At 52.5% G+C, this 24,231-nt stretch overlaps 1 protein-coding gene across 2 annotated transcripts in view; it reads right to left on the minus strand.

Annotated features, from left to right (window-relative positions):
* The window catches only part of RAB7A (RAB7A, member RAS oncogene family), a 47,972-nt gene extending 24,320 nt beyond the window's left edge, over positions 1 to 23,652 (minus strand). The window contains exon 1 of one of the 2 annotated variants that reach the window (XM_086368813.1): positions 23,121 to 23,652. The gene's annotated coding sequence lies outside the window, so the exon portion shown is untranslated. Of the gene's footprint in view, positions 1 to 21,436; positions 21,660 to 23,120 lie in introns of those variants that run through there. The other variant, XM_086368812.1, reaches the window with a different exon arrangement.
* Positions 23,653 to 24,231: the final 579 nt, after the last annotated feature.

Consider the following 24,231-nt stretch of genomic DNA (forward strand, 5'->3'; position numbering starts at 1 on the left):
CAATGAGGTACTGCCTCACACTGGTCAGAATGGCCATCATTAAAAAGTCTGCAAATAATAAATGCTGGAGAGGGTGTGGAGAAAAGGGAGCCCTCCTACACGCTTGGTAGGAATTTATCAACAAGCTGGTGCAGCCACTAGGAAAGTTCCTCAAAAACTAAAACTAGAGTTGTCATATGATCCAGAAGTCCCACTCCTGGGCAGATACCCAGACAGACTCTAATTCAGAAAGACACACGCAGCCCAGGGCCCACAGCAGCACCGTCCCAGCAGTCAGGATCTGGAAACACTCAGACGTCCAGTGGCGGACGAATGGACAGAGCAGCCGCGGCGCACATGCGCAATGGAGCACGACAGCAGCGCAGGAAACAGCGCCACCGTGCGCAGCGACGGGGGGCGACACCGAGCGAACTGCCAGGACACACCCACTTCCACTCACACGGGAAACCCAAAAGAGGACACCCACAAACCCGGTTATGAAACACACTCACGGACAGAGAAAACAGAGGTGTCTCTGTGGTTACCACGAGGAAGGAAGGTGGGGGGTGGACTGGGAGGTTAGGATGAGCAGAGGCAAACCGTTACCCACGGGACGGGCGACACGGCCCGACCGTGCAGCACAGGGAGCGATCCACTCAACACCCTACGGTAAACCGCGGAAGAGAACAGGAAAAAGAATACAATGTACAACCGAGTCACCTGCTCCACAGCAGAAGTCAAAACAACGTGGCAAATCAACTATTCTTCAGTGAAAAGAAGCTTTAGGTCTCTAGCTTAACTTTGTGTATGACGACAGGCCCAGGTCCAAATCCTCCTGCAGGCAGACATTTTCCCAGCAGCATCAGTCACAGAAGGCACTGCTTTCACCACTGAACGCACTTGGCATCTTTGCCAAACGTCAGTTCACCTTGAATGTGAAGAGTACTGTCTGGGCTTACCAGTCTGTTCTGCTGGTTTACACGCGTATCGTATTCCAGTATCACACTGTTCTGATTACCACAGAGATTTGCAGTTTCAAAATCTCAAAGTGTGAGACCTCCAACTTATGAGTTTTTGAAATTATTTGACTACTGAGGGTCCCGTGGCTTTCAGGACAGGTTTTTCTATTTCTGCAAAAAAAAAAAAGTCATTGGGAATTTTGACAAGGACTGCCTTGAATCTGTAGATGGGTTTCCCAACAATATTAATTTTTCTAATCCATAAATGAGATGTCTTTCCAGTTACTTACATCTTTAACTTCTCTCAGCAACATTTATAGTTTTTCATTTAGAAGTCTTTTTCATTTATCAAGTTAAAATATATTCCTAGGTATTTTATTCCTTTTGATGCTACTGTACATGGAACTGTTTCCTTAATTTCTTTTTCAGATTGTATCCTGAAATTTGTTGAATTAGTTTATTAGCTTTAAGAGATTTTAGTTCTTTAATTTCGGGGTATGAACTCTGTATAAGGTACTCCACACGTAAGATCACATATCTCTTTCCTGTCCAGTCTGGATGTCTTTTCTTTTTCTTGCTGAACTGCTCTGGCTGGAACTTTCAGGACTGTTTTGGAGAGAAGTGGTAAAGTGGGCATCCGTGCCTTGTTCCTGATCTTAGAAGACAAAGTGTGTCCTTCGCCACTGTACATGATGCTCACCGTGGGTGTGCCACATACGACCTTCATTATGTGGAAATAATTGCTCCTGTTTCCAGTATTTCTAGTGTTTTCATCCTGAAAGGGTGCTGTCTTCTGCATCAGCTGAGATGATGTTTTTCCCCTTTCATTCTGTTAATGTGGTGTATTAATGATCGCTATTTGGTTGTGGAACCAACCTAACATTCCAAGGAAGAAATCCAACCAAGGAATAAATCCCACTTGGTCATGGTACATAAATCCTTTTACTAGACTGCCGAATTAAACTTTTACAGGTATTCTGTGAAGGACCTCTGCACCACTGGTCACGAGAGACACTGACTGATGCTTTCCTTTGTTGTAGTGTTTGTCTGACTTCAGTATGAGAGCAACGCTGCCTCATTGGTGGCTCAGATGCTAAAGAACCTGCCTGTAATGCAGGAGACCTGGATTCAATTTCTGGGTCAGGAAGATCCCCTGGAGAAGACAATAGCTACCCACTCCAGTATCCTCGCCTAGAAAATCCCATGGGCAGAGGAGTCTGAAGGGCAACAGTCCACGGGGTCGCAAAGAGCTGGACATGACTGAGTCACTAACGCTTTCACTTCACTGTCAGTACTGGCCTCACTGAATGAGTTAAGAATTGTTTTCCCCTCGGAATTACAGAGTTTGGGATGAACATGTACACAGGGTTATATTTACAACGGATAACCAACAAGGATCTACTGCAGAGCACAGGGAACTCCGCTCAGTGTCATATGGCAGCCTGGATGGGAGTGGAGTTTGGGGGAGAAGGGATACGTGCATCTGTGTGGCTGGGGCCCTTCGCCGCTCACCTGAAACTATCTCAACATTGTTAACAGGCTGTACCCCAATACAAAACGAAGTTACAACAAAAAGAAGCAACGCTCTCCCCTCTTCAGTATCTGGGAAGAATTTGCGAACTGGTGTTAGTTCTTCACCTGTGAGAACTCACCAGTGAAGCCATTAGACCCAGGGCACCTGTGTGTCTGGAAGCTTTCGGTAATGGATTCCATCTCGTAGCCTGACAACAGCGCGACCCGTATTCTCTATTTGGTTTGGCAGTTTGTGTATTTCTACGAATGTGTCACCCAGGCTGTGCAGTTCATTCTCGTACAAGTGTTCCTAGTCAGAATCTTTATTCATATGAACCTTTAAAAAATTCTCAGTTAATCTAAAGGGTTTTCTGCTCTAACCTGGATTATTTCCTTCCCTTTTAAGCTTCGGGTTTACACTGTTCTTCTAGTTCCTCAGGACGTGCAGTTAGGTTGTTGACTTGAGGTCTTTTTAACGTCAGCATGCACGGCTGTAATCTCCCCTCAGTACTCCTGTGCTGGGCCCTGTACGTTTTACTATTCGTGTTTGCAGGGTCATTGTTCCCAGACCAGGGACGGAACCTAGGCTCCCAGCAGCAAAAGCGCTGAGTCCTAAGCGCTGCCAGTGAGGTCCCCATCCCTAAACGTTTTAAGACCTCTCTTGTGATGGCTTCTTTGGCCCAGCGGTTCTCTGAGAATGTGTTGTTTACCATCTATGGCATCTGTGGCTTTTCTAGGTTTCCTCGTTACTGACTTCTAACTTTCTCTCATTGTGGTCCGAGAGGTACTTTGGGGACTTCCCTGGCGATCGGTGGTTAAGACCTTGCTTTCCAGCACAGGGGGTGCACGTTCCACCCCTGGTTGGGGAGCGAATATCCCACATGCCTCAAGGCCGAGAAATCAAACATAAAACAGAAACAATAACTGTAACAAATTCAATAAAGACTTCAAAAATGGTCGACACCACAAGAAGAAAGAAAGGTACTTTGTATGACAACCTACTTTTTAAAACCTTCCGAGACTTACTATGGCTCAACGTGTATCCTATCGTGGAGAACGAGCGTGTCCACTTGAGCAGAACGTGTGTCCTGGTGGCGGGGGGCAGAGACCCGTGCCTGCTGCACGCGGCCCGTCTACTGAGTCGTTCACATCGTCCTCTCTCGTGTCTGCTGTCGGGGTCCATCCCCTGTCAGTGTTATTGTCAAACTTCTCTCCCTTCAGCCCCGTTCATTTGTGCCTCATGTATTTTGACGGCTGTGGAACGGTGTGTAAGCGTTTATCACTGCTTTACCTTCCTGCTCTGTCTCGGAAGCTTTCTCTGACTTGAAGCCTACCTCGCCTCGGATGAGTGCAGCTGCCGTCTCTCCTGGTCACCATCTGCATGAGTCCTTTCCACATCCTTTCACACTGACCGCTTCTCTGTCTTTGGCTCCAAAGTCAGTGTCTTGTGGAGAGCAAGTAAACGGCTCCTTTTTCTACCCAAACTGCCAATCTGTCTTTTGACTGGCGGGTTCCGTGCATTTAGTTAAAGGGATCACCGACAGGGAAGTGCTCGTTTCAGCCCTCTTCCTGTTTGTTTTTCAGATGCCTCATTGCTTCTTTATCCCTCGTTTCCTGCATGGCCATCTTCTTTTGTTATTGATTGATTCTTTATACAAAACACTTTTAATTCCCTTCTCATTTCCTTTTGAGTATATCCCATGGCCAGCTTTTTCCTTGTAGCCATGGAATTACATTTCACATCCTAAAGCTGCAGCAGTTTAACGGGCCAATTTACACCAGCTTAACTTCAGTAACATACAAAAGTGTTTCCATACAACTCGGAGCCCACGCCCTCTCACTCACAGATGTCACCACATCACATCTCTGTGCATCGCATCCTCCCAGAAGATGAATAACTGGGTTAGTGCCTGAAATTGAGTGGAAACAATAAGGTGAGCTGCAACAGCACCAGCTTTTCTGACCGTCCGGGTGTCTCCTTTCAGCAGACCTTTACTTCTTCACGGGCTCTGGTCACTGTCCAGCACCCTCCAACCTGGAGGAAGCGCCTCAGTGCAGGCAGGTCTGTGGTGAGGAACGCGCTCGGCTCTGGCTTCTCCAGAAAGCTCTGTTTCTCTCTCAGTTCTGAAGGACAGTGTTGCCTGTGACAGGTTTCCTGGTTGACAGCTTTCCCCCCTCTAGATTTTGAACACAGCAACACAGCTTCCAAGGTTTCTTACGAGAAATTTACCAATAATCTTTGATTTTCAGCTCACTGTTTTTCTCAAAATACTTTTCATTTCATTAGTACCCTGAGAATACTTAGCTTTGTTAACAGGGTCAGCACTCTCAGTGTAGCAGCTGGCACAAGCAGGGCACCTCAGACACTGCAGGTTTGGTTCCGACCACTGCCGAACAGTGAGGCTGCACGAAACCGAGCCACATGGACTTTCTGCTGCGTGCAAGTCACGTTTACACTGTACTCTCGTCTGTTAAGTGTGCAATAGTGTTATGTCTAAGAAAATGTACGTGCCTTTATTTCAAAATCAGATCAGATCAGTGGCTCAGTCGTGTCCGACTCTGCGACCCCATGAATCGCAGCACGCCAGGCCTCCCTGTCCATCACCAACTCCCGGAGTTCACTCAGACTCACGTCCATCGAGGCAGTGATGCCATCCAGCCATCTCATCGTCTGTCGTCCCCTTCTCCACCTGCCCCCAATCCCTCCCAGCATCAGGGTCTTTTCCAATGAGTCAACTCTTCGCATGAGGTGGCCAAAGTACTGGACTTTCAGCTTTAGCATCATTCCTTCCAAAGAAATCCCAGGGCTGATCTCCTTCAGAATGGACTGGTTGGACCTCCTTGCAGTCCAAGGGACTCTCAAGAGTCTTCTCCAACACCACAGTTCAAAAGCATCAATTCTTCAGCACTCAGCCTTCTTCACAGTCCAACTCTCACATCCATACATGAGCACAGGAAGAACCATAGCCTTGACTAAACGGACCTTTGTTGGCAAAGCAATGTCTCTGCTTTTGAATATGCTATCTAGGTTGGTCATAACTTTCCTTCCAAGGAGTAAGCGTCTTTTAATTTCATGGCTGCAATCACCATCTGCAGTGATTTTGGAGCCCAGAAAAATAAACTCTGACACTGTTTCCACTGTTTCCCCATCTATTTCCCATGAAGTGATGGGACCGGATGCCATGATCTTCGTTTTCTGAATGTTGAGCTTTAAGCCAACTTTCTCACTCTCCACTTCCACTTTCATCAAGAGGCTTTTTATAGTTCCTCTTCACTTTCTGCCATAAGGGTGGGGTCATCTGCATATCTGAGGTTATTGATATTTCTCCCGGCAATCTTGATTCCAGCTTGTGCTTCTTCCAGTCCAGCGTTTCTCATGATGTACTCTGCATAGAAGTTAAATAAGCAGGGTGACATTATACAGCCTTGACGTACTCCTTTTCCTATTTGGAACCAGTTTGTTGTTCCATGTCCAGTTCTAACTGTTGCTTCCTGACCTGCATACAAATTTCTCAAGAAGCAGATCAGGTGGTCTGGTATTCCCGTCTCTTTTAGAATTTTCCACAGTTTATTGTGATTCACACAAATACTTCATTACTAAAATTACCAAGCACCCCCGAGCCTTCAGGGAGTTGTAATGTTTCTGCAACAGTAACCTCAAAGATCACTGATGACAGATCACCATAACAAATACAACAATTAAGTTTGAAATATTTTGAGAATTACCAAAATGTGAGAGACCTGACCTGAGCAAATGCTGTGGGAAAAAAAATGGTACTGGCAGACTGGCTCCACAGGATCGCCACAAACCTACAGTCTGAAAAACCGCACTACTTGCTGGGTGCAATAAAGCAGCGCATTAAAATGAGGTAGGCAGCTAGCACTGTCAGCGCAGCTATGAACAGCAAGCACAGCGGGCAGGTGACCACGGCGCAGGGCCTCACTGAGGCCTCCCTGCTGACAGGAGGCTCCTGTGGACTATTCCAAGCTCCTCGAGATCACTGGCCCATGTAGCTTCACCAAGGTGACACTGACCGGCCGGCCATCAAGGACATTAAGGAACAGCAGCGGAGCTCCTCCACCTCCAAGGCACTTTTCTATGAAGGCCATGGCATGAAGGTTTGGGGGATTTAAAAATTATTATATTCATTAATTTTGGCACACGGGTTTAGTTGCTCCGTGGCATGTGGGATTTTCCCGGATCAGGGATCAAACCCAAGTCCCCTGCACTGGCAGGCAGATTCTTCCCCACGGAGCCACCAGGGAAGCTCTCCTCTATTTTTCACTAAAGTGCAGCTGACGCACCACGTCGCGCATCTCTGCTGCCCGGCGCGGAGCTTCAGTCACACACACGCACATTCTTCTCATGCTCCTCTACCCGACGGCCCATCACAGGATGCTGAAGACAGCTCTGTGCGGCACAGAGGACGCTGTTCCCTTACCCGCCCTCTGGACGGCAGCCTGAGTCTGCCCCCAAAGCCCACGGCTCCCTGCCTCCGGCGACCACAAATCTGCAAGTCTGTTTATCTTTCGCAGTTTCTGCTGTCCTGTTCTGATGACACCGTCTCCTCCGTCCTGGGAGCCTCAGGCCTGAGCTGGGCCGCAGCTGCCTCTGGTCGCCCTCGTCAGTCCAAGCTGGCCCGGGAGAGTCTAACCCACTCACACTCAGGCCATGCTCAATCCTCTCCAGGCTCCTCTGCCCTCACGTGGAGTCGTTTCGGCTTGCTGGCTCACTCTCCTGCCTGCTCACACGGCTCCTAACCCCTCTGTAAGCTTCCCCTTTCGGCTACTGTGCATTTCCGTCTCAGAACTGTCTGCTTCTCTAGAATTACTGTTTCTGGATACCCTCATTTTGTTCAGACACCTATCCCCAATTTCCTTTACTTCTTTGCCCGCACTCTCCTTTGGCTCCTCGAGCACATTAACGTGCTTTGACTAGTATCCTCATGTCACCACCTCCTCTGCGAGGGTTTCCGTCAAACTCATTTTTCCTGTGAATGGCCACACATTGCTGGTTCTCTGTCAGTTCAGTTCAGTCGCTCAGACGTGTCCAACTCTTTCTGACCCCATGGACTGCAGCATGCCAGGCCTCCCTGTCCATCGCCAACTCCCGGAGCTTATTCAAACTCAAGTCCATCAAGTCAGTGATACCATCCAACCATCTCATCCTCTGTTATCCCCTTCTCCCGCCTTCAATCTTTCCCAGCATCAGGGTCTCTTCCAAGGAGCTAGTTCTTCCCATCAGATGGCCAAAGTATTGGAGTTTCAGCTACAGCGTCAGTCCTCCCAATGAATATTCAGGACTGATTTTCTTTAGGATGGACTGATTGGATCTCCTTGCATTTCTTCCTGCGGTTCTCTGTATGGTCCATAATTTTCTGTTGTTGAGAGTTTCACGGTGGTGTTCTGGAGATCTCCCTCCCTCCCTCCGGGGCTGCTGCCTGCTGGGAGCTCAGCACTGGCCTGGTAGAGGGGCTGTGCTCAGGTTTCCCGACCCGTCACTTTGCATAGCGTCACTGTGGTCCACAGTCTTTAAACACCTTGATCAAACTCACCCAAGCCCTCGAATCACTGCTAATTCAGCAGAAAATGCCAGGTACATGCATATCCTTCCAGCATAAGGTATGACGTGGTTTCTGGTGTTGGTAAACCATCGAGATGAGTCATCCTCCCTTCAGTGTAGCTCCTTCTGTAAAACTCTTGTAACCACAGGAAAAGATGAAGGCAAAGATCCGCTCCTCTAACGGCACAGACTCCAACATCACAATCACGGCTCCTGGCTTTACGCTGTCCAGAACACTGGAGGTGGACCTAGCGTTAAGAGGCGCGTGGCACAGAGTCTGCCTCTTGAGTCTTTATTCCAGGACAACTTCCTAGGGCCTGAGACTGCAGCTGAAATCAATACTTCCAACTCTGCGTTCTAACCCCACCCACATTAGGAACCTGAGTATTTGCTACAAGATTCCGCTTGTTTTGTCCTAAACATCTTTCTGGAAATACACATAAGAAAACACAACAGACAGTCTCTACAGGGTAAGCATTTCTCCTACCAGAAGCTTTTTCTGCAGCAGTTACTTTGTATCAGTGAGTAACCCACAGGCTACAATGTTTGAAAAACTAATGTGGCAACAGTCAGCAGATCCCATCCAACAAGTCCTTCCTCCAGTAATAACAGCCAAATGGCATCAACAATTGACCATCGGTCACCCGGGTGTGACGTGAGCACCACCAAGCAGCAGGGGAAGTGAGAGCTCCTGTCCCCAGAGGCAGGGATGGCCAGGCCCGTGGCACGCCGGCAACGCCCAGCACCGCCGCTTCCTCCTCTGCTCCGGAGCAGTGAGCCCGCTTCCTCTCGCGACTGCTGCCGGGCCCTCCCCCCTCCCCAAAGCAAGTCAAACAGGCTTCGCTGCTTTCAGAGCTTCGACCTGACCGGGCTGGGTCGCATCACACCCCCGCTGTTCCAGCTGCAGAGCCTTTCCACCACAGGGACTGCCGCCTACTTGAACGTGGAGATACGGATTGGCTGTGGTGACCAACTGTGGCTAGGGCGAAAACGAGACCACCACAAAACCGCTTTCAGCCCCATCACGGCACTTCTACCTGGGCTCTCAAATGACCACGCAGCTGAAAAGCGCAGCTCCCCAACCCGCCCCACGCTGCCTGCGCACTGCACTCAGCCCCAGCTCGCCAGACTGCCCTCTTCCAGGCTGACCACCACCTCACACTCAGTGAGGTCCAGAACCCAGGCAGCCTGCTTCCAGGCTCGACCACGACGCCATGCAGGGAGGGTCTCAGGTTCCCTTCTCTCCTCCCCTCCAAGACACAGACTCAAAACACATACGCCAGGCAGAGTCACAGGGACTACTAATGAACATTCTAAAATGTAGTTAGGTTTATTTCTAAGGGTACAAATTCAGCTCTCACTCTGTTGAGCGATGCCTACAAACTGTCCTTTTAGTAGTGAAAACTAAGCCATCGGGGGGTTCACCATGGTCTCCAGGCGGAGAGACTGAGGGACACACACTTGTTTCCAGGGCTTCCTCTGGGACTCCTGGGCACCGCCCCAGCACGGCCACACCTTTTCCAGACCTGACTGCACCCCGCCCCAAAGGACCCCTCGCCAGGCCTCTCCACTGGGCTAATGAGGGCACCAGGCTTCCCCCTTCCCCCTCCCCAGGGACTGCGGGCACCTGAGAGGCTGGAGAGCAGGCAGGGGTTCACGCGCACAGACTCGTCAACAAGCGAGAGAGAGAGGGAAGAACCGGTTGACTAGCGCGCTTTCTCCTGTCCAAAAGGTAACTTTTTGCCAACTCAGACTGCTAACATTTCCTTAAAGTCACAAAAATAAAGACTGGCCCAATGGTCTACTCTTTATCTGTGAAAATTAATTCATAAAAAGCAGCATTTTTTTTTAATGCACTAAGATCCTACACGCCACCCCTGGACAAACAATAAATGAATAAAACATTCTAGAAATCCACCCGGAGAGCAGATTATGAGGTAACTGTGTCTGCTCAAACGCTGCAGGAGCCCAGAGGTGGCAGAACGGGGACATGAAGAGCATCACGGACACACGTGAGCCCGGCTGCCTGCCTCCCAGGCCATCTCGCGGCGACGGGGACACACACTGGGACGGAGCCTTGCACACAGGGGCTCAGAGCCAGGGGTTCTCCTGTCTGCACAGCAGGCACGCAACACAGGGGTCGGGCCTTCCCTCCCTCCACCAGGCCATCTGGGGAAAGGGCATCCCCTCAACCTGAGGAAAGACTGTCAGACAAACTGATCAAGGACACAGGACAAGCGGCAGGAGGAGCACCGCTTTATCAGAAGCAGACGCGTCTCTGAGCGCAGCTTCAACAGAGCTCTATGAAGATGGGGAGCTACGAGCTTATCAAAAGGCATCACGAAGCAGAGAAGCCAGCAAGACAGTGGCAACGTCCTGGAGACAAAGACTGGAACAGAGTGTCTAGAAAAGACACGTGGGGGGAGCTAGTGTGTGCGATGACAAATGTTCAGCTGGTGAAGAAAGGATGACAATGCGGCGAAATGCTGGCGCAAGCATGCATGTGCAAAGAACTGTCTGACATCACATCACACAGAACCTTCAACGTGCTCCGTACCAGGGAAAAAACCAGCGCAGGAAAGGAGAAGGCCAAAGCACAACACAGAACCCAGAATATGAAACACAGTAACAGGCCAGACTACTTAAACTTTCTCCAACCAGGCCATCCTAAGGAGAGCAGTCCTGGGTGCTCATTGGAAGGACTGATGCCAGAGCTGAAGCTCCAGTACTGTGGCCACCCCATGCAAAGAGTTGACTCATTGGAAAAGACTCTGATGCCGGGAGGGATTGGGGGCAGGAGGAGTAGGGGACGATAGACAATGAGATGGCTGGATGGCATCACCGACTCGATGGACGTGAGTTTGAGTGAACTCCAGGAGATGGTGATGGACTGGGAGGCCTGGCGTGCTGCGATTCACGGGGTCGCAAGGAGTCGGACACAACTGAGCAACTGAACTGAACTGAACACTACAAAGACGCAGCATCAACCAAACCAAGCCAAGAGAAACAAGCCAGGAACACTGTAACATAAAAAACAGACCATGTTCTTCCTATACAAAAAATATTCTTAAAAACTATTATATAAAAAACATTCTTGCTATATATATTAAAAAAAAATCCTCACCTGGGCTTTCAAGAACAAAAGCCAAATAACAAAATAGCTAATCCCCTTTTTACAAAATTTAATCCATTAACCAACGAAACGTAGATGTTAAACAACAAGGCACCTTTAAAATTTTCCCCAGTAGTTACACTGGCAACCACTAAGAAAAGTGACGCCTATGTAAATAGAACCTTGCAACTACAAACAGCTAAGTACACAACCTTCCTTGGGGCAGGATAACAACAAGTACCAAACTCTAAGGATGTACAATCACGGGATCTTAGGGACATGATCACGGAAGTGGACAGAGACTAAACGATTCTGTTACGGAGAAGAGGCGGAAGTAACCGAGATGCCCACCGCGGATGGTTACACTTGGTGTGGGCAGTGTGGCACGGTCGGCAGAGCGCACCCACAAGGGAAGGTGCTGTGTGCATGGGGGGAGGCTTTCACAAGCAGCCGCAGAGCGCGTGTGCTGAGCGAGCCCTTCTGGAGGAGAGGTGTACGTCTGGAAGCACGAGCACCCAGTAACCCAGAAGGGGGACAGAGAACCCTCCCCGAGACTCCTATGCTGCGTCTGTCATTTAGAAACAAACCATTTAGGAAGACCTCCCCACCCAGCAGGACGGGAATGAACAGGGCTCCACAGGTGCCCCGGCTTTTCAAATGGCTGGAAGGGTCTTTTGCACTTCAGCAATTTCATCCTGCAAAAGCCACCGCAGGAGGGCAGGAGCCCGAGAGGCAAACTGCAACCGAGCCTGTGCACAGTCGGGGCCCCATCCGCGGGAGACACACACCAGGACTCCAGTGAGTGCCTGAAACCACGGAGAAGCCGGAGCCCACGCACAGCGGGCCCTTCCTGTGCCTCCAGTCTGTGATCACCTCTAAGTTAGGCACAGGATGCTACTAACAACAGACTGTACTGAACGCAAGGGAGTGCGGTCTCTCTCAAGACATCTGGCCGCACCGAGGCCCCCCCCTCCTCGTGTGAGGTGAGAGGTTAGCTGCCTGCCTGATGCAGGGAAGGGAGGCGGGCGACACGGGCCCTGTGCCCCGACCACACTCGGACCCTACAGCAGGAGGACCGCTACGCAGTGAGCTGGGCAGGCCTGGACGTCTGAGACCCCAGGTGGGGAGGGGCAGGACGGCATGAAGCTCCACCACACCGCTCACAACAGCACGCATTGTCAAATGACCAACGGTTTACTTCTGGAAGCGTCCGTCTAGGACTTTTGGACCGTAGCTGACCGAAGGCAACTGAAACAGCAAAGAGTGAAACTGGGAATAAAGCGGGGATGCTGAATTCTCATTTTGCAGCCGTGGAAACTTAGGCTCAGCAACTCTCTTCAGAGCCATCCTGTGGCCCTGCTTAAGGAAGCCTCTAAGATGCCCTTGGCTTCCGGTCCACTGGTTCCAGGCAAGCTGAGGGATTCACAGGCATGTGCTACTTTTCAGCCAGGGAGCACCAGGCGGGGCACGGGTGGGGGGGATGGGGGTGGGGGCATGGGGTGGTGGGGAGTGTGTATCAAAAGCCACTTGGGGAATGTATTTTAGTTCGTTCTTTCCTGTGGCTACCTTCTGGGGGAAACCACAGATCCATCTAGGATCTGGAGCTCCCGGCAGCCTAGTGTTAGGATCCAAGCTTTCCCTGCTGGGGCCCGCGGTCAATCCCTGGTCAGGGAACTCAGGTCCCGCAAGCTGCACGGCGCTCCCCTCCCGAAAGGCTTACTGGTTTAAACAAGCAGTCTAGGGTCTCCATTAAGAGCCTCTGAGAGCAGGTGCAGCACCCACAAAACCGGTGAAAGACACGTCTAAGACCCACTCGAGGACTCAGTGAGAGGTGAGACCAAGGGGGACGCAGCCAGGAAAGCTTAAGAAGCGAGGCCGCTGGAGCCGGGCGAGGCGGGAGGCGCACGTGAGCGTGGAAAAGGGACGCAGCGGGGCCTGGACCCAAAACAGCAAGAGCAAAGCGCACTCAGGGCAGGCAGTTTCAGCAGGCCGGACGCGGTCGGCACCGGGACACAGCCGGCAAACTGCTGGAGACCGCCGTGCGGGGCCAGGACCACAGGGGCCCGCGACAAGGACGGGGTGGGCCCTGAATGCGCAGGGGCCCGCGACAAGGACAGGGTAGGCCCTGAATGCGCCGACGGCAGGGGGGACCTGGGCCCACCACTGCCTCCCCACCAATGCTGTGCTCAGCGCACTGCCAGGCACCCGCGCGGGCTCAGCCCTCCCACCGGACGGGACAGAGGGACTGCAAGTGAGGGTGCCAGGTGCCCCAGGGCCAGCGGGCCGGGCCGGGCTGGGAGCCCGCACACCAGGCACCTCGCCGAAGTCAGCGGGCTGCCCTCCCCCACGGCCGAACACAGCCCAGCCTCCTGCTACTGGCGCCCTGACGTGCTCCAGCCAGCCACAAGCGACGGCCGGGACCCTCCGGCAGCGCCCCCACAGCGGCGGGAGGCTGACGCAGACCCCCGGGAAAGCCACACCAAGCACCCGCCCTGCAGAAAGCGAACACCAGATAGTCTGCGGCCACTCGGGGATGGTGTGTTACCACCGAATAAGTAACAGCCGGTCCAGTCAGACGCGGCATGACATTCACTACCCGGAAATTTACATTTCAGAAGAAAAGACCTGTCAAAGCATCCCTCTTTCCAACACACTTTTAAATAAACACACCTTTTCACTAAAATTCAGAGGCTCTGCTTCCATAGAAGGCGCTCTCGGCTCAGTACTGTTGGGGTTAAAGACATGTGTGCCGACCTGTAACACGCAGTGCTGGCCTGTGATACTGAGTATGTTCTTTGAGGCGGATCTCTCCTCTGGAAACAGACACTGACAACTCAGATGCTGCTTCAAGGTGAGCGCTGAGCTCTCTAAAATGTAAAGAGACCGTGTACATACAGACACACACACACTTTCTTCCAAGGCATCACATTCACGTGGAGCCACTTTTCACAGCGAGTCAAGCTCCCTGGAAAGCAATTTTTGTCGCAAGGACTTTGCAGCCCCAATCAATAGACTCTTTTAAGGGACACTCCCACTGTTCTCAAGCAGGTGCCAAACCAAGAGCTAAGAGTCCTCATTAAGAAGCCAGAATGACAGTGCCCTTTTTTTTTTTTCCCTTTTTGGTAAGGCAGACTGGAAAACAAGAGAAAGCTACACACACTATTTTTCAATACTCTGAACATCTGACATCAGCTTTAGATTATCTCAGGCATTTACCTGATAAAACAGCACCCATTCACTATTCAGAAGAGCCCACATGGCAAGCTGGCTGAAGAAGACCAAACCACCTGCTCTCTGTCTCCAGTCAGTCCCCCCAAGCCAGCCCCGGATTTCCCGTGCTGCAGGTGTGTCTGAGGGAGTGCGCCCCTGAAGGTTGATGCGTGCCCTCTGTATCTCAGGCCCAGCCCCACTCATCTCTCCGTGTGTCTTCAGGTAAACTGCACCATCAAAGGCACTCCTCGTGGGTGACTGACACCACCCTCCCTACCCACCAGGGCTGTGCGGGTCAGGGGAAAGATCTATGACCCAGCCTAGCACTTCAACACCACCCTTCACCGTGCACGGGGCTCGTCCACTCCCCACCCGGATGGCCACTCCCAAGTCCCAAGGCCACAGCCCCTCACCTGCCCCATGCCCCCCACTCCCTCTAGTGCCCTCCAGCAGCTCTCCCAGATCCCCCTGCAAGGCACTCTCCCGACGTCTCGGCAGCACCCTCTGACCCAGCCCCTGGCCTCTTCTAACGATCCTGGGACTGGCATCTGTCTCGTTTCTACAACGACTCGGAGACCTCCAGCGCTTTTCATCTGATCGTCCCCGCAGCTACCAGTCGTGCTTTGCTGTAGTACACAATAAAACTGCGGCGAATGAACGCGCAACCTATCATTCAAGAAGGCTATCCATATTTATCACTGGCCCAGAAGCAAATCTTACATGCTACAAATAGCAACCCAGCGTGCAAAGTTAGAACTGGAGAAATATCATCAAGCTATTGAGCAGTATTTCAAGGCTCATCCTGGAGCCGGGACTCACCTCTGCCCTCAAGGTGAGTGTGGGGGAGGGGCGGGGCAGCACTACCCCAGCGATCCCAGGTCTACAGCCACCACTCAGCTCCAAGGCTGCTGGTCAAACACCAGCCACCATCTAAAGGCTCAGTCAGAACACGCAATGCAGGCCAATTCGGAGCATACATATGAGGGAATCCAGTGTTTTAAGGACACAAGTGTCCGGCCAAAGAAGAACTCTCATCTGGCTACCTTTACACCCTACAGCTGGCGCTCTGAGGCAGCTCCACCTCCAGGAGTGAGTCAGACGGTAACTGCAGGAGCCCCCACGGGCCAGCACGAAGGGCCACCTGCTCCCCTGCTGAAGCCACTCTGCTCGTCTATCCCCGGTGGATTCAAGAAGCATTCACAAGAGGCAGTCTCAAATTCTGATGCGTTTTGTTTCGAGAACAACCTCCCCACCCGCTTGAGGACTGCTCACACTACTACTGGACGGGGGTGCAACGCCAGTACCCCAGGGGCAAAACGAAGGTAAGTCAGCAAAGACGCGGAGTATCTGGAGCCCTGACGCACGGCTGGCGGGTGCAGAAGCGGCAGGACGGTGGGAACCTAGCGGGGCCACCACAGCGCCGCACACACGGTTACGGCTGAACTGTGCCCCCCACACTCCAGTCCCAACCCCGTCACCTCAAAACGTCAAACCGTGACCGCAGCTGGAGACAGCCCTCACAGGGGGAGGGAGATTAGACAAGGTCCCGCAGGCCCCAGTGGATCTAACTGGGGTCCTGAGAAGAGGGGGCTAGGACGCAGACCCCTGCAGAGGAAAGACAGGGTGAGCAGACAGGGGGAAGACGGTCCCCACAAGCCAAGGAAGGGGCCCCCGAGGAAACCAACTCTGCCAGCACCTCAAACTTGGCCTTCCAGGCTCCGAAATTAAGAGACAACAAATCTGTTGTTCTGGTACAGTGGCCTAGCAATCTACAGATACACGGGCTAGAACCCAGCCTTTCCACTCCTCAGGGCTGACATAACGGACATGTGCACACAGGTCCATCAGCAGATGGACCCGGCACTATTCACACGGAGGTTTGCTGGCCACTCCTCTCACCATGGAGATTGTTTGGCCAGTCCTCTTGCCAGGGATGGAACCCAGGCCGCCTGCAGCGGCAGTGTGGGGTCTTAGCCACTGGAGCGCCAGGGGGCTTCCAGGACAGCACTACTTCTAACAGCCACGCACTACAAGCCACCCAGATGCCCACCAGCAAGTTAATAAAAACATCACGGTGCATCACGTGAAGAAGCACTAGGGAGCAATAAGAACGGCGTCGGGACTGCACCCACCAGAAAATTCCACCGGCAACACCAACTCAGAGGGACAGAGACAAAAGGGCACGGGACTGACGCAGGGACACAGCCGGAGCCTAAGCGCACTGTTTACACAGGAAAGAAAACCGGCAGGCGCGGGTGATGACGCCCGCAAGCAGGCACAAGCGGCCTTCCGAGCTCATGGGAACTCTCCCAGTTTCTCACTCACTTGCACGTGCTTCATATGTCCCACTGCAAATTCAGAGTTTAGTAAAACACAGAAATGACAACTGCAGCACCTTACTATCCACTGTCACAGCAGGTCAACCTCACCACCGAACTGGACTCACCAGGCTCTTCCCTTGCTGCCATTACACAGTCAGAATGCACAGCTTGTCTCCTGACCCCCAGCTCCCCTCCCACCTGTCAGAGGAGCCAACGGACACCCACAGTGACTTTCTCACACTATCTCTTTAAAACTCCATCTCATTAAAGGAAGGCATTGAAACATGCATTCATAAAAACAACATTACCAACCAACACTCTGGTCTTCCTCTGGATAGCGAATTACACTTTTCTTCTTTTTCACTTCTGTATTTTCCTAGCTTTTTTTTTTTTTTTAAAGAAGTGACTAGTTTAATAATTAGCAAAAAAAAAAATGTCACTTTAAATAAAAAACAGGGCTTCCCTGGTGGCTCAGATGGTAAAGAATCTGCCTGCAATGCAGGAGACCCGGGTTTGATCCCTGGGTCCTGAAGATCCCCTGGAAAAGGGCATGGCAACCCACTCCAGTATTCTTACCTGAAAATCCCATGGTCAGAAAAGGCTGGCAGATTACAATCCAAGGGGTTGCCAAGAGTCAGACACGACTGGGCAACAAGCACTTTTCAGTGGAGGAAGGATAACATTTTTATAAAGACTCAAAAGTTGAGAGCTTCAGAGCAATCGTGAATAATCCAAAAGCCAAACTGGAGTGTCAGAGCTTCAGTATGTTCCAAGAGACCCCGGCCAGCACTCAAGTGGCCGGCCTCCTGAGCCTGCAGGACAGCTGTGAGACCTGGCCGAAAGCGGTGGAACCGTAAGCACTCCCCAAATACTAATGAAGTAACACTGCAAGACGAGTATCGTGTAGCAAAGTTTCTACAAAAGTGCTCCTGAGCAAGCATCCACAGCAAGGCACAGGTCAGGGGGTTTTAGTGAGTCTCTTAACCTGCGGGCTGCCAGGGCAACCCTGAGCTATTTCTGGGGCCCCCGGACCAGTAAGTGTCCAGAGAACTGTCGGCAGCTTGACTGAAAGCCACATGTAAAGGGCACCGATTTCCCCGAAGTTCTGTGCTGTTACGATCGGGTTTTTAAAAGGTTAATTCATAGTTGCTTTGTTGTGTACTCGCAAACAACTCAAATGGAAATCAATTTTAAAAAATTAAAATTGCCTACGAGAATGGGAAACCAATGGTGTCCGCAGGGTAATGTTCCAAAGACTCCCTAGCGGAGCTGGGTCAGGCCAGGAAGGCCGGTAGCAAGCAGCAAGCCACTCACACCTGACAGGGCAGGAAGACCAGGGAAGGTGGCTCGTGGCACCTGGCGGCAGGTTCGCATGCCAGCCTTACCAGGCCCCCAGTTCCCTCTCACAGACCATCTCAGAGCTGCTCTGCCGGACAGCGAGCAGTCCAGCGAAGCCAGGAAATGGACAAGGGACTCAGATTGCTCTCCTCAGCAGTGATGACATCACCAAAACAGAGCAGCCAGGCGAGGCCTGCGATCCCCTGCATAAGTGCTGCATCTCCAGGCAGGAGAACTCGGCCAGGACTGCGTGTCACCCCTGGAACCAACTGCCGAGCTCGCTTCCTCCCCCACAGAGGCATTCTGTAGCTATTCTTAAATTTGTTTTTGAAATCGCAGCCTGGAGTGCTGAGACTGAAACCAGTGGGCGGCGGCGCTGAAGAGCCTGCTCTGAGTTCGCCGCTGCATCCCTTTCACCTTTGACTCTCAGGTCACACTGACCACAGCCACCATTAAGAAGCTTTAAAACGTGAATGCAAACTGTTTTTGTATTTAATGCCGTACACGAGAAGCAAAAACCAGAAAACAGAGGGAAGAGACGAGAGCCAGTAACTGAAGACATCAACACCGCAACAAACTGCAGACAGCACAGAGTCCCGAGACGGCGTCCTGGACGCGTGTCTGATCACACACAGGAGCGGATGCTGGCACACAGCAGCGACCCTACAAGGGAGACTCGAGGCGACAGAGAGCCAGGCGCTGCAGAGTGGGGTGGGCAGCAGGGAGCTCATTTCCAGATGCCATTGGCGCAGGGGAACCCCCAACTGGGCCTGGCTCAGGACACCTCCTGACTGCCCCAGAACACCCTGCCGGTACAGCTCCCAGTCCAGTAACTGGTCCAGTTCTCCTCAGTCCTATGTGAACTACTAGGCGGAGAACCAGACAACTCCAGACAGGAGTCATGACAAACATGTAGGTCCAATTTCAGAGAAACAGTTCGTAAAACGATAGTCCCACGTGTGGGATCTGGGTTTGCTACACCCTCGCGTAGAAGCACCAACGCCGAATCAAAGGGGGAGTACACACTCAGTGCAGGTCCCGTTGGAAATTTATTAACAGCTAATCAAACAGCCAAACCCCCTCCCTTTTTTTTGCTTTCTTTGGTGGTAGAGTAAGGAACTGCATTCAAAGCCACACTTTACTATAAAGCAATGGTCTTTGATTATGGGGTTTGATGGGGGGCGGGGGGGGGGTGGTGGCTTAGACTTGTTTGGCATCAAAAAATATTTTTGCCTCAGGAGACTGCTTACAATTACCTGGAAAAATGTACCAATAAAGCTATTTTTAGAGTGTCCTCTACATTCCACTCCCCCCTTCTACTTGTTTACTCATGCAATCCTACAGCAAATGTAAAACTCCCCTGTGAACCAAGCAGAGACAGAGGGCTGGTGGAGATGGGGTGGCGGGAGTTACCAAGGGTGACCATGGCACATTAAACCTGTGCTGGCAGCCTAAGCAGCCACCTCAGCCCCACAAGAGCATCTCTGCTCAGAGAGCCCCCAACAGCTAAGACTTGTCCTGGAAGGTTCTGGCGACACAAACTCCATGTGGAGTGAACAACAAATGCCCCAGAGCAAAAGAACAAGTTTAGAGCTGAAAGTTACTCTTCAAAAAACACGATCAGTTAGAAACTGTGATATTATCTTCTACACACCCTCTTCAAAAGCAAAACAAACCAAATGCTGCTGTGAAAATTAACAAAGCCTTCAAGTTAGGGCAGAACACCATGCTGTCTGCATTACCACAGATGCACTTGCTGAGATGAAAATAACTCTCCCTTACGAAAAATCTCAGCTTCTGCAGCACCGCCATGCCAGTCCACAAGAGAATTCCGGGCCACGATCTCTCACCAGTTTTAAAGTCCTTGAGGACAGGAACCAGACCTCTCCCTGAGTCAATACTCAGCCATGCCTGATACTCAGTAGATACTGAAAACATCTGATGAATGGATGAAAAGCCACTCGTCACCAGTACTCTGCTCCAAACACAAACAATAGTTATAGCTACCACGCAGATTACTCACTTCAATATATCAGACCAGGTAACAAAAAAAAAAAGAAAAAAACAACTCAGACTACAACAAGGTAGGAGGCACCAACTTCTCAGCCTGGACAGGACCTTCAGGAGAAGCACTCAGGACTCACTTCCCAGCTCTTAGGACTCAAAACTGAACAAACTCTCCCAAGTCTGAAGAGAGAAGCACACTAACAGGAGACTTTATTAATCCATGGATGAGAAGTCATGCGAGGAATCAGCTGCTTCAGTCACAAGGAAGAGACAAGAGCCTGTTCTTTTGGAATCTAAAGAGAAGATACAGTATTTCCAACAGTAAAGAACCAACTGGCCGGACACCCACGCACTAAGGCTTCAGAAAGGTCCACACGCAAGATTGCCAGCCCAATTCACTTGACAAGAAACCAAGGTGACAAAAAATTTCAAACCTCAACCAACAACTCTACTAGAATTTTAGAGTTCCCAATGGACTGGCGCGACACTACAAAAAAAAAAAAAGCGTTGTAACTCACAACTGAAAACGGAATGCTGTGGTTTTAAGGCAGAACTAATGCTACCAGAGGTTTCCAACGTCACATCACCAGAAAGAAAAGACGCGGAGAGAGGCAGATACCCGGTGGCAAGAGACAGATCACAAGCTTCAGGGACCCGCACTCCGATCTCCGCTCCGCGACCTTGGGCCAGTGATTTAACCCCTCCGATCTTCGACTTCGCTATGTACCAGTGGATACAGCAATGTACTTGAGAAGCTGTGCTAAGAATCAAATATAACAATCGGTGCAGAGGTCTCGCCACGCCGCCCGACAGACAGTAAGCACCCCAGTGGCCGCTGTCTTTATTCTCAATCGTCCAGTTTCGCGAACCATTCCTCGCCGGGAAGCCCGAGCTGAATGCACAGGCGGGCCCCGTAGCGGTCCAGACCTAACACGGCGCAGCACCCGGCAGCGGTTCGTCCCCAGCAAGTTTGCAAACTTCTTCCAGGCTTCCCCGCGACCCGTTTAAGAGAAAAAGCTCCGCGTCCCGGGAGCCCGCGGCGCCCGGGGGAGCTGGGGGCACGTGACCGGCTCTCCGCCGACTCCCGGCGTCGGGGACCCTCGGCCGACCTGCCGCTCGGCGGACGGGACGGCGGGCACGCGGCTCGGCCTGGCATCGGGGCGGGGTGGGCGGCGCCCCCGCGGCCGGCCGGCTGGCCACCTCCCGGGCGCGCAGACCGGGCCGCTCCGGTCGGCCGGCCCGAGAGGAGGGCGTGCGCGGCGCCGACCCGAGTCGCGGCCGGCCGCGGTCACACCCGGCCACCTCTCGGCTGGCCTGCCGCCGGGCCCGAGGGCGCGGGGCTCCCCGCGGGTCCGGGCCCGGCCTGCCCGAGACGAGGACGGCTCGCGCCGGCGACCGAGGCCAGGGAGGGGGATGGGGCCGGGCCGCCGCTTACCGCGGCCGCTCCGCAGGGCTCCGGGCCGGGCGCGTCGCGAGGGCTCCGCCGAGGAGGAAACGGGGGCTGACCGGCGCGCGGGGAGGTCCAAGCTGCGGCTCCTGCGGGCTCCCGGGCCTGTCCAAGCTTCCAACGCCGCCGCCGCCGCCGCCGCCGCCGCCTCGGGCTTTATGGCCAAGACTCCGGCTCCGCTCCCACTTCCGCCACCGCCGCCGCCCCGAACGGAAGTACCTGTCACGAGACGCTCGACGCCAGGGCTGCGGGGGCGGAGCCCCACCTCAGCCGTGCGTCACGTTCCGCCGTCTCCGGCCCCGGCCCGAGTCACGTGGTACAAACATGTCTGCCTCCAGTAGCTGCGGCCATCTTGGAGGCCCCCGCCGGGAGCAGAGCGGCGCCATGCTGGACCCACCCACCGAAGCCTCAGCCCCTAAGCAGCTCCTCATCAAACAGAGCGAAGAAATTGAACCCGGAGAGCTCCGCGGAGGGTGGGGCACCCCACCCAGCTCTAGCTCCACGTGCACACCGTAGGAGCTGCTCAGAACTTTGGCTCCGTCTTCAACAACATGCTCCTCTCATAACCTTTTCCTGTGTTGGTTCCTGCAAACTTCATTCTTCTGGTTACTGGATACAATAACTATGGAATCATTCTTGATTACCGTAGTGGGTTGAATAGTGACGCCCCAAAAGGTATGTCCACATCGTGGAACCTGTGGGTGTGATCTGATTTGGAAAAAAGTGTATTTGAAGGTGTAATTAAGGATCTGGAGATGAGACCTTCCTGGATTCCCTCCTTGTAAGAGACAAATCAAGAGGAAAAGGCCACGTGGAGACAGAGTGGCCACAATCGAAAGGATGGCAGCAGCAAGTGGTGGGGGCCGGTGCTGAGGTTGACTTTTGTGTTTGAGAGAATCTACTTCTGTTGTTGTAAGCCACCAGCAGTTCCAGGACACTAAATCTCTCTCTCTTGGACCCCTCACCCACAGCCTTTGAGAGATACCCAGAATGTGACCCCTTACACTCTCTGCCACCACCACCTGCTCTGAACCACCATCCTTTCTCACCTGGATTATGGCAACAACTTGGCTTCCTGCTCCCACCCCATTCCCTATCTAGTATCAACACAGCAGTCACAATAACATGTCATTCTCCTGCTCAAACTATTCCCATAGGTCAGAATAAGAACTAAAGGTTTTACAACCCAAAGGCCCTATCCTGGGACTTGTCTGGAGGTCCAATGGTTGGGACTCCCCACGCTCAATGCAGGGGGCCTAGGTTCGATCCTTGGTCACGAAACTAAGAATCCCACATGCCAGAGCTAAGGCTTTGTGGGCAACTAAAGATTCTGCAATAAAGATCACAGCCAAATAAGAAAAAAAATTAAGTGTGATGAGGAGAAACACAGCAAAGGCAGTGGGTAGGGAGTGACCCCAGCCTGTATCCCCAAATCAGGCCACTTCCTTGTCTGCCTGGTTTGATGCTGAGATGCCAATGCCTGGAACAGTGCCTGAGTCGTGACAGGTACGCAGTGAGTATTCACTGAGCGACTGATAAATTCATTCCTCTGCCATCTCCCTAATTCTCTCCTTTCACATAAGGAGCTCCCACCACTCCCTTGAGACTAGTCCAGCAAGATTATATTAGTAAACATGCAGTCATGGTGCTGTATTTCAGAAAGTAACCCTACCTGCTTTAACAGTAGGCCTCCAAGGAGTCAGATTTCAAACAAGACAGAAGTAGGTGGCTCTCCTGCACACACAGACGTGGGCAACCCTGTGGCCACACTGTTCACAAGGGGCTTGTCACTGTAGAGAGCTGGGAGCAGGGGAGGAGCTCCGTGGAGATGGCACACCTGCTTCTTAAACGCCTGGGCGCAGAAGTGACACACACCACCTCTGCTCACATTCCTTTGGTGAGAGCTAGTTGTGCTGCACACCTGGATACAAGAGGACCTGCAAAATGTGGCAGCGGGCGAGGCGCCAGCTATGTGCTCCGGAAGAGGGAGAACGAACCTGGTCACGAGCTGTCTGCCCTGCCGCAGATACAGCGTGGAGAACACTGGATACAGGACGCCAAGGAGTGAGGGCGGTGCAGGAGAAACAGCTGAGGTTGCCCAGGAGATGGAGTAGCCAAGAAGGGCTTCCCAGAGGAGGTGGTGCCAAGGTGACTCATGAAGGATGAATAAGAACCTGCTGGGCCAAGAGGAAGGTGACTATCCTGGAGGGACGGCTATGTGCAAAGGTTGAGAAAAGAGCATGTCATAACTCGTTCCAGAAATTGCTGACCAGTTGGTGTTCCTGGAGAACAGAGTTGGAGGGAAGGAAGCAGGAGCCGAGAGGAAACTCATGCACAAAGGCTGGCTGGTGGTGTGTCCTGAGTGCCTTTGATCCTGAGGTTGAGGGAGCCTTTTCCTGTTTCCCTGCTATTGACAGTCCAGATCCACAATTGAGGGCAAAGAGTGTGGAGGAGCTGACATTTAGGGAGACTGGGACACCGGCTAAGACGGGTGAGACCCGGCCCTGTCTTGGTGCAGGCGGAAGTGGCAGGACTGGCCCTGCCACCCAGCTCACCTCCCCGCACTGAGGAGAGGGGAGACAGAGAATTCACGGGGCCACAGGGCCGCTGGGGATCACTGGGCTGCCCCCCACCCTGGTTACTGAGGTGAGGGGGCTCTGTGAGACTTACAGCTGGGGTGGGGGGAACAGGACCCATGGGACTCTCCTTTCCTGGGGAATCTCTGAATGGATCCTGCCCTCCAACCCCTGGCAGGGGCAGGAGAGGACTCCAAGACGAGAGGA

The sequence above is a fragment of the Bos grunniens genome, chromosome 22, assembly GCF_055505025.1.
Source record: "Bos grunniens cultivar Pamir isolate PY7600 chromosome 22, Bosgru_T2T1.0, whole genome shotgun sequence".
NCBI lineage: Eukaryota > Metazoa > Chordata > Mammalia > Artiodactyla > Bovidae > Bos > Bos grunniens.